This window comes from Bactrocera tryoni, chromosome 5, assembly GCF_016617805.1.
Source record: "Bactrocera tryoni isolate S06 chromosome 5, CSIRO_BtryS06_freeze2, whole genome shotgun sequence".
Lineage (NCBI taxonomy): Eukaryota > Metazoa > Arthropoda > Insecta > Diptera > Tephritidae > Bactrocera > Bactrocera tryoni.
Genome location: NC_052503.1, coordinates 54486747 through 54496518, shown reverse-complemented (window position 1 = coordinate 54496518; position 9772 = coordinate 54486747). Strand labels below are relative to the sequence as shown.

General features: G+C 33.7%; 1 protein-coding gene across 1 annotated transcript in view; it reads left to right on the top strand.

The window, feature by feature from the left end:
• Window positions 1-9772, top strand: part of LOC120778366 (cytochrome P450 9b2-like) — a 14414-nt gene that overhangs the window by 184 nt on the left and 4458 nt on the right. The window lies entirely within an intron of this gene.

Genomic DNA, 9772 nt, shown 5'->3' with positions numbered 1-9772 from the left:
CAATGTAACTGCACAGTCAAAACTCTCTCCTTCTCTCTTTGGCGTGGGATGGTGAAATTCACGACATTTGGTTACCAAAATGGAAACGTATAAGCCTGATTTGCTCTCTCCTCACAGCCGCAGGTTGCCAATATCGATACACTTTCTTAGTAATTATCAGCACATAATTCAATCTGTTATTATATTTGGTACACTGTAAAATAACAAAATCAGAGTCGAATGGTATTATTTAAAATATAGAAGCTATTTTTATAATTTGATTTTGATATTTTATATTGTAAGGTATGAAATTGAAAACAAAGATGTATCAAAAACTATATGCGCATTGGCCAGTAGCAACATTGTTCAAATGTAAAACAAATGAATGGCCTTGATTTTGCGTTTTTCCACGTTTTTGACTATCGACGTCGCTCACCAGACGACGATGGCAGAAAATTCAGCAATCAATTTAGAAGAGTGAATATCGAAGTTGACAACATATGGATCGTGCCACTGTTACCACTGTTGTCCAATTCACATTCACAAAACATATCAATGTTGAATATTGGAGTTTGGTGAAATCGATTTGCAAATACGTCACTAAAGAAATCACCAAGGCGGTTATAGTTTCCTTGAACGAGATGAGATCTGCAAGTATCAAATGGGTCGATAAGTGAACTGCAATAAAGCGCTTTGTAGGATATTTACTTTTGCAATTCATGAAAGTTTTCTGACTGTTGTTCATCTCGCAGTTTATTTGAAGAATGGCCAAAGAGTGTATTTCAACCTAGATAATACAGTACAGCCAGCGGAAACACCGCCAACAACAAAACCGACATTGAAGAGTTTTTTCTCAACTTGCGTCAGTGATCCGTTTGCGAGAATATTGCTCTATTCGGAAATACCTTGATATGCATCGTCAAAGAAATAGTTGCGCAGAAAGCAAAGCCAACCAGTAGATGGACATCCAGGTGTGTTTTCAACTAATGCCTTACGGACACAATCTACCCGAAAAACGACGATTGTTTCTACCTTTAGTTGCTAATCATTAATTTACGCGGTTTATTTTTTTTTAGTTATTTCGTATTATGAATGGTACGGTGTGTGTAACTTTTTGAGAAGCATGCCAGCAACTACAATTGCTGGAACATGATAATCACTGGAATCAAACGATGGACAATGCGTTAGCTACTTCACTTCGCATGCCACTGTAGTTCGCACACTTTTCGCGATGATCATTTCGTCATATCAGCCTTCAAGTCCACGTCAATTATGGGATACGAACAAAAGTGACATTGCCGAAGACATTTTACTATACTACACATCGTATTCGCTAAGTATTGGTAATGGGCAAATTTCGGTTGATACTTCCAGTGGTCTGATATCAATTACACCTGCCTTTTGTCAATTAACTGTCGAGAGACTTCATCGAACTCATTACGAATGTTATCCGAACATTGGCCAAATTATCGTAACTACGATTGTTAGAATGTACGCGCAATTTTAGTGGCCATGCACCGATGTTAATGACATAAACTGGAAGATTCAAGTCAAAATTCGGGAGGTTTGTGCTCGCCACAAATTAAATCGTCTTGACAATGAAGACTACGCCGTGGGTATCCTGTGGAATTTACAAGTGCTTTTAAGGAACCCGCCCGCATCGATTGCGTCTCAAAGTGGGATCTGTCATTATTATATTTCCCCAATCTTCATGCGCTGAAACTGTGTAATGGAACCCGACAAATTGTGATGCAGCTATCGGAATACAAGGGGGCAGAATGTTTGTTTCTACGAATTCCTTTGAGTTCCAACGATTTGCCATTTCAGTTCAAACCCTATTTAGTTTCAGGAAATTTGTATTTGAGATGCCAATCAACAGGACACAAGGATAGTCGCTAGAAGTGTGTGGCATAAATCGAACATGTTTTCACACGGCCAGCTATTCGTGACGTGTTCACGCATGGAAAACCATTTTTCTCCTCTAAATTTTACTCACCAGGAAACAAGCTGCGATACATTTAAAATGTAGAAATATTGCAAATAAATGATTTTTAACACAATAAAATTCAATTTTAAAATTGATCGCTTTGTATGAAACACACATAAAATTTTCACTGAATAATTTTCAATAATTTTTTTGGAATAGCCAAAATAAAGAAAGCAAACAACCGAAATTGAACGATTCAATTATTTTACAAATAAATAAATTGGAAAACAAAACAACAGAAATTGAAAACCAAATTTTATGGCAAGTCAATTTTTGTAAATTTACGTTTGTAAGTCGGTTAAAAATGAACATTTTCTGAATTTCCATCCTCATTGGATTCTCTTCAAAATGGTTCAGACCAATTTTCATTTTATGCAACGGTTTAGTCAGCTATAGCAAACAGACAAAACCCCAACTTATTTTTATATATATAAGGTATATAACGTTGGCATTAAGGGCAATTTAAATTAACTGAGCTGCAAAAATGAATTTCGAAACAATATTATTGCTCTCAAAAAAATTCAATTTCCTTAAGATAGGCGACCGTTTTCCTAGCATTTTGATTCAAAAAGCGATTAAAGAATGCGTAGAGTTACGAAGAAAACACTTATAACAGAAACCACTTCGAATCTCTCTGCCCTTATTTAATGACGAGGGTATACTTAGTCCTCAGTTTCTGAGGTATCCACCTGAAACGTTGCACCCATCTTATCTTCTAACACACAGAGTGAAAAGTATCTAATCAAATAGAACAAAACTGAGCTGATATTTCTATAGATTTTTGTTAATAAGAAGTTCTTCTTATAGTTGTAGAGAAAATATTTTTAATATTTCCAAAGAGACATCGTATATTATTGTGAAGATAGCCTTATTGATATTTCCAAAGAGATATCTTTAAAGTTTCAGTGGATTTCCAACTATAAGCAAATAGAAAGTCCTTTTTGGTTTAATTATTTTTTTTATTTATTAACAAATTTTTATATACTTCGTACATATGTAGTTATAAAAAATTTATTTTGTTATTAGTGATATAAAAAATTATAGTATTGGTTGTTTTTTTTTTGTTTGGATAATGTTTAATAATTTAAAAAGTATAGGTCAAAATAATACCTTATAAATCAAATTTTCAAAGGTAATTAATATTAACAAAATTTAGTAAAAATTAACCAAATGTTTTGTGGGCAACTCTCAATACACTCAGTGCCAGTATTTTTTCGGTTTTAAAACTTTAAGTCCATTATTGAGATCATAAAAATGTGTTGGTGGCCCATCTAACAGTTTAAATTGTATTATCTTTATATATAAAAGTACGTGGACCCCTAAGCCACTGAACCGATTTTAGTAAAATTTAGCACACCGTGTTCAGTTCGAAACAACATAGAAGATAGGATAGTTAAAACTTCTTGTTAGGAGGATGGAGTCATGTGCAGAAGCTCACGTGAATTAGATGATCGCCATTCGCTTGGGAATGGCCAAAAACGATTCTTTTACTGAGTCACGACTTCTGGTCTTTGACCAAGTATCCTCTGGATAGCCTAAGTACATCCGTTTGAAAGCGAGCTAAAGTGAAAAGGCGAAACATCCCCTACATAGGGTTGTGCGCTGGGTTTGGGACCTGCCACGTAACAAAACACCCCCAATGAAAAGTAGCAACCAGCCTCCTTATGATGGATAGTTCAATTCAATTCATAATTAAAGAATACAATGAAAGCTCTCTTTAAATGGACACCCTATTAAGCGGACATATCCAATACCCAGCCATATTGTTGGGGTATATTAAGTTTTAATTAAATTAAGCAGACAACTTTATCAACAAGAAAGAAACGCTGGTAACCAGACATTGAGAAAGCAGCCTTAAATTCGTTATTTTTTCCAATGACATTTATTTGCATGAACGTATTCAAAATTAAGCCTTAAGTACAATCCCTTGGATTCCGAACAAAAGTTTTCGCCTTTATTCGTAAATACAATTTTCACTGTATTGAATTGGTTATTTATTATAAGGATAATAGTATAAAATGTAAACCACAGCAACGCGTGTCCGAATCCCCTAGTGCTATATAGTACATATATTGCTGGAATTGCCAATTAAATACGATTGATAATTTTGTGAAAAACTTATATAATGAAATTTTTTAACAAAGAATTTTACAGTACTATCTTTGAATAAAAAATGTATTACTTCATAAATGTTTATATCATCACTTTGAGAAACTGTGACTCTATGACCAATATGAAATGTAATGCCTTGAAAAAAGATTTCAGTTGTTGTTTTGTATAAATTCAAATCTGGCACTAAAGAAGTGAAGTATGCTCTATTTTCGGGTTTAATATTTTCAGTACTTTCAATTGTGTATTCTTGTTGGAAATTTTTTTTTTATATAATTGGGTAATCTTAGTGAGGATTTGATAGCTAAAGTCAATGAAACATTCGTTCTTGAGGTAATGTTTCTTGCATATTGCTTATGAAGTTGGTGTACAGCCGCGAATCTAAATGACCATAAATATTTTAAAGGTCCTAACTTTTTTATCATGGATGGATACTGCACCAGATTATGATATTTTGGTTTTAAGTATTCTTTAAGTAAACTTTGGTATGTGTCGATATGCTGTTTAATTAACAATTGGAGGTTACTTAAAGATGTATCATTGTAATAGGGCAAAAGTTATTGATCAATTAAAGTTATTTCTAGTATGTTTTGTTAGATGAAGCTGAAATCTATATATATTATTGAAGATTTGATTACATCTTTCTTCTTCAAATAAATTCATAAATTGTTGGGACGCCATGATCTGATTTCAAATATTTTATCAGGTCAATCGGTGTTCGATAAGTTTTTGTACAAATGAAGCAAAGTAATAGGGGCATTTTTCGTAAAAAGTAGACAGGTGTAGGTATGTAAGTAAAACTTATTATACTAGTTTGCTTAAGGGGTTAGGGATGGTTAGAATTTTCAAAAAATTAATTTTTTTTTGCATTTTCGTTAAGTGTAATATCTTAAAAATATTCTCTGAAAATTTCACGTTCTCGCTCGCTCACTTCAAAGCGCTAGTGTGAAACTTTAAACGCGTTTTTCTCAAAACTACGTTTTTTGAATCGGGGACAACTACAACTCGAAAACCGCTTAAGAGATTTTAATGAAATTTATACAGCTTTTAGAATACATAATAATCTCGGGCCTGATCTAAGGATTATAATTTTTCCGAAAATTTCGATTTTTTAAGACCAATTAACTGTTGATTTTTTCGCAAAAATTTAGAAAAAAATTTCCTGAGCCCGCCATTTTGTTAATTTTTGAAAAAAAAAGATAATCCTCCGATCAGGCCCGAGCTTATCTATTTATAAAACTAATTTTTTTCATCCGATTGATTTTAGATGCATCTCCAAGGACTTATGGTTGTCACCGCAAGTACCTTTTTTTGGAACAGGGTCAACACAAACAACTATAACTTTGGAAATTAAAAATTTTTTTCCTTTGAAGTTTTCGTGGCTTCAAGTCAACACATTCTATAATAATGCCATATTACTACTTTTGTAAAATAACACGATTTAATAGCAAAAAAAATTTCTGAAAACTCTTATTTTTTCGTGCCTCTGACTACCCCTAACCCCTTAAAAGGTTCGCCACGGATGAAAAATCCTCCGATTTTAGTTAAAAAAAATTTTACCTAAAATGCTCGTACTTGTTTGCTTCTTTGTGAGTATTCAGTATTAAAAACATACGATAATTATACCCTGAACAGGGTATACTAAGTTCGTCACGAAGTTTGAACACCCAGAAGGAAGCTTCGGAGACCCTATATATTATATATATTATATAAATGATCGGTATGTTCAGCTGAGTCGATTTAGCCATGTCCGTCTGCCTGCCTGTCCGTCTGTCTTTATATATACGAACTAGTCCCTCAGTTTTTGAGATATCGTTTTGAAATTTTGCAAACCTCATTTGCTCCTCAAGAAGCTGCTCATTTGTCGGATCTGCCGATATCGGACCACTATAGCATATAGCTGCCATACAAACTGAACGATCGGAATCAAGGGCTTGTATTGTAAACTTTCGCATTTGACGTTTTATCTTCACGAAATTTGACAAGGATTGCTGCTTAAGGTAATAATATAATCTCCGAAAAAAATGTTCAGATCGGATTACTATAGCATGTAGCTTCCATACACACTGAACTCATAGTTACTAAAAGAAATGCACCTGTGAAGGGTATATTAGCTTCGGTGCGGCCGAAGTTAAAGTTTTTTCTTGTTTTATAATAATAATTATTAACGCACTCCGAGACAATTTTTTGTTATTTCAGAGGTTTAACAGAATTATTAAAAAAAATCATTATTATTATTCCAATAAAAAAGTTTGTTATACTCTTGCAACCAGGTGCTACAGAGTATTATAGTTTTGTTCTTCTGATGGTTGTACGTATCGCCTAAAACTAAGCCAAATAGATATAGAGTTATATATATATATATTAGGGTGTTTTTTTTTTTGAACTATTAATTTGTTTCAGTCCCGTCACGAAATTTCCTTGGTTATACCTTAAAAAAATTCCTGAAAATTTGAGCCCTTAATATTAACATTAAGAACTGGAGCATGGCATGTAAAAATTGTCCATCGAAAATACACTACAATCGTGATTTTTTATACTCTCGCAACAAAGTTGCTAAGGAGAGTATTATAGTTTTGTTCACATAACGGTTGTTTGTAAGTCCTAAAACTAAAAGAATCAGATATAGAGTTATATATACCAAAGTGATCACGGTGACGAGTAGAGTTGAAATCCGGATGTCTGTCTGTCCGTCCGTCTGTCCGTCCGTCCTTGCAAGCTGTCACTTGAGTAAAAATTGAGATATCATGATGAAACACGCATTTCTTGGCTCCATAAGAAGGTTAAGTTCGAAAATGGGCAAAATCGGCTTACTGCCACGCCCACAAAATGGCGAAAACCGAAAACCTATAAAGTGTCATAACTAAGCTATAAATAAAGATATTAAAGTGAAATTTGGCACAAAGGATCGCATTAGGCGTGGCCCCGCCCCCTACTAAGTTTTTTGTACATATCTCGGAAAGTACTATAGCTATGTCAACCAAACTCAATAGAGTCGTTAAACAACAACAAAACACGTGGCAGAAGGACCACCAATGGCAGAAGGAAGCTGCACCCAGGCTTTTTTTAAAAATTGAAAATGGGCGTGGCGTCGCCCACTTATAGACCAAAAACTATATCTCAGGAACTACTAAACCGATTTCAATGAAATTCGGTATATAATATTTTTTAACACCCTGATGATATGTGCGAAATATGGGTGAAATCCAATACAACGCTATTTTGAATTCCATCTAATGCCTTCTCTGTATGATAAATACATTAGGAACCAATGATGATAGCGGAATAAAACTTACGCACACAAATACGGTATTTGAAAAATATGTAAATGACGGATAATAAAATTTCGATTATCACTTTATCATGCGAGAGTATAAAATGTTCGGTGACACCCGAACTTAGCACTTCCTTACTTGTTAAGTAAGGTTTTATAGACTTTTCATAGATGGCATTTAATAAAAAATTTTGTGACGGGACTGAAAAAAATTAATAGTTCAAAAAAACAAAACACCCTAATATACTAGATATATATACTATATATATATACTAGAGGACCCGTCCACGCTTCACTGTGGCTGATACATATATAATACTACTACTACTGTCTAAATGATTTCTATTAGTTGGATTATAACTATTAGTTAATGAGATATGGCATTTTTGTGAAGCAATTTGTGTTAGTTTACAAAAAAATGGATCATAAAGCATTTCGTGTGTTAATAAAGCATTGCTTTTTGGGGCAAAATACTCTTGAATTTGGGCACAGGGAAATCCACCGTTGAAAAGATATTTGCTAAGCTGGAAACAGGCGAAATTAGCAAAGTAGGGGCCTCGAAAGTTCATAATCCAACAAAAACAACGAATAACTTATTCTGAGAAGTGTTTAAGTACTCTCTAATCGGAATAAAGCCGAAATTTTTCAACAGTGATAGAAATACAGCTCCATCATTTCCCACTGGAGTCCAAACGACAGTAATTCTAGTGGACTGCACATGGTGAACCGGTTCTCAGGCGTGGATAGACGAAAAAATCAGCTGGAAAGATTATGACATCAGTCTTTTGGAATGCACGTAGTGTAATACATACTCAGCGACTGATTACTGAGCCAGTTATAATCTATTTCACTGCGTATTTGGTTGCAGTTCTTTTCAAACATTCCAAATACTTTGCAATTCTATCATTTTTGAGGAAGAATCTGTTTAAAATTGTACGCATATATTCAAATGATTCCTAAAAACATGAATTTTGAACAAATGCTTATTATTTGAAATAAAATTTTTGTATTTATGAGTTGCATTAAACTTTGACGTAAAGAGATAAAAGGTATCCTATGTCCTTACCCTGGTTCTTAGCTACTTCCCCACCAATTTTCAGTCAAATCGTTTCAGCCGTTCTTGAGTTCTAAATGGTGTAACTAACAACAACTTTCTTTTATATATACATACATATATAGATGTGATGTTTTTTGTTTTTTTTTGAAGAAATGAAATATTCAAATTTTGAAAAAATGCTTATTATTTGTAATATTGTATTAAATTTTGACATAAAGAAGTGAAAGGTATCCTATCAGCGGTCAATACCAAAAAATTTCAACGTCATCGTTAATGCCAAACCACCTCCAATATATGTATGTACATATTTGCGCGAGAGCAGCAGTAATACACTTGTTGCGAAATTAAGTGACATTGTAGGTACTAACAATTTTCCCATAGTGCCTTTAAAAAAAGCAATACAGATGAAACAAAAATTCAGTCCTACACTGAAAAAAGTTTTACGGAAATCCTTAAATTTTTGTCAAACAAAAGCAAGAACTATTATTCGTATCAACTGAAGAGCTCTAAAGGATTAGTTGTTGTAATTAAGGATATAGAGTCCGCCGTAGACTCTAGTGAAGTCAAAGAAGCATTGGAAGAATGCGGTTTTGGTACTAAAAATGTTGTAAATATATTTAATAGAAACAAAGTACCACAGCCAATATTTAAAATATAATTGATGCCAAATTCTAACCAACTAAAGAAAAATGAAATACACCCGATTTACCATTTAAAATATCTGCTCCATCGCATAATCACCGTTGAGGAACCACATAAAAGAAATGGTCCAGTTCAATGTACAAACTGCCAAAAGTATGGACACACGAAAGCATATTGCGCTCTACGCAGTGTCTGTGTGGTGTGTGGTGATCTACATCCTACTTCAAAATGTACTCTTAAAAAAGAGGATTCAAATAAAAATGCAGCAATTGTGGAGGAAATCGCACTGCTAACTACAGGGGTTGCTCTGTATATAAAGATTTGAAATCGAAGTTATCACAGGGCATTCAAGCAAGAAAATATTGAAATCCCCGTCCACATTTCAAAACCAGTAAATCCTAAAGACAATGCTACACAAGGGAGCTATGCAAACGTGGTGAAAGGCAATCCTGCACAAATTCAATTGCCCCAAAACCAACCAAATGGAAGCGTTGAAGCTATGATTTTCAACTTTACCCAAAGTATGACGCAATTTATGGCTTCAATGCAAAATATGATTCAAGAGATTATCAAATCACAAAACCAAAAGTTTGCAAACTTTTTTAAGTAAAAAATAAGTGTATTGAACATTTGTTTATGGAATGCTAACGGTGTTAACCAACATAAACTGAAACTTTCAATTTCTGGATGAAAATAACATTGATGTAATGATATTGTCAGAAAC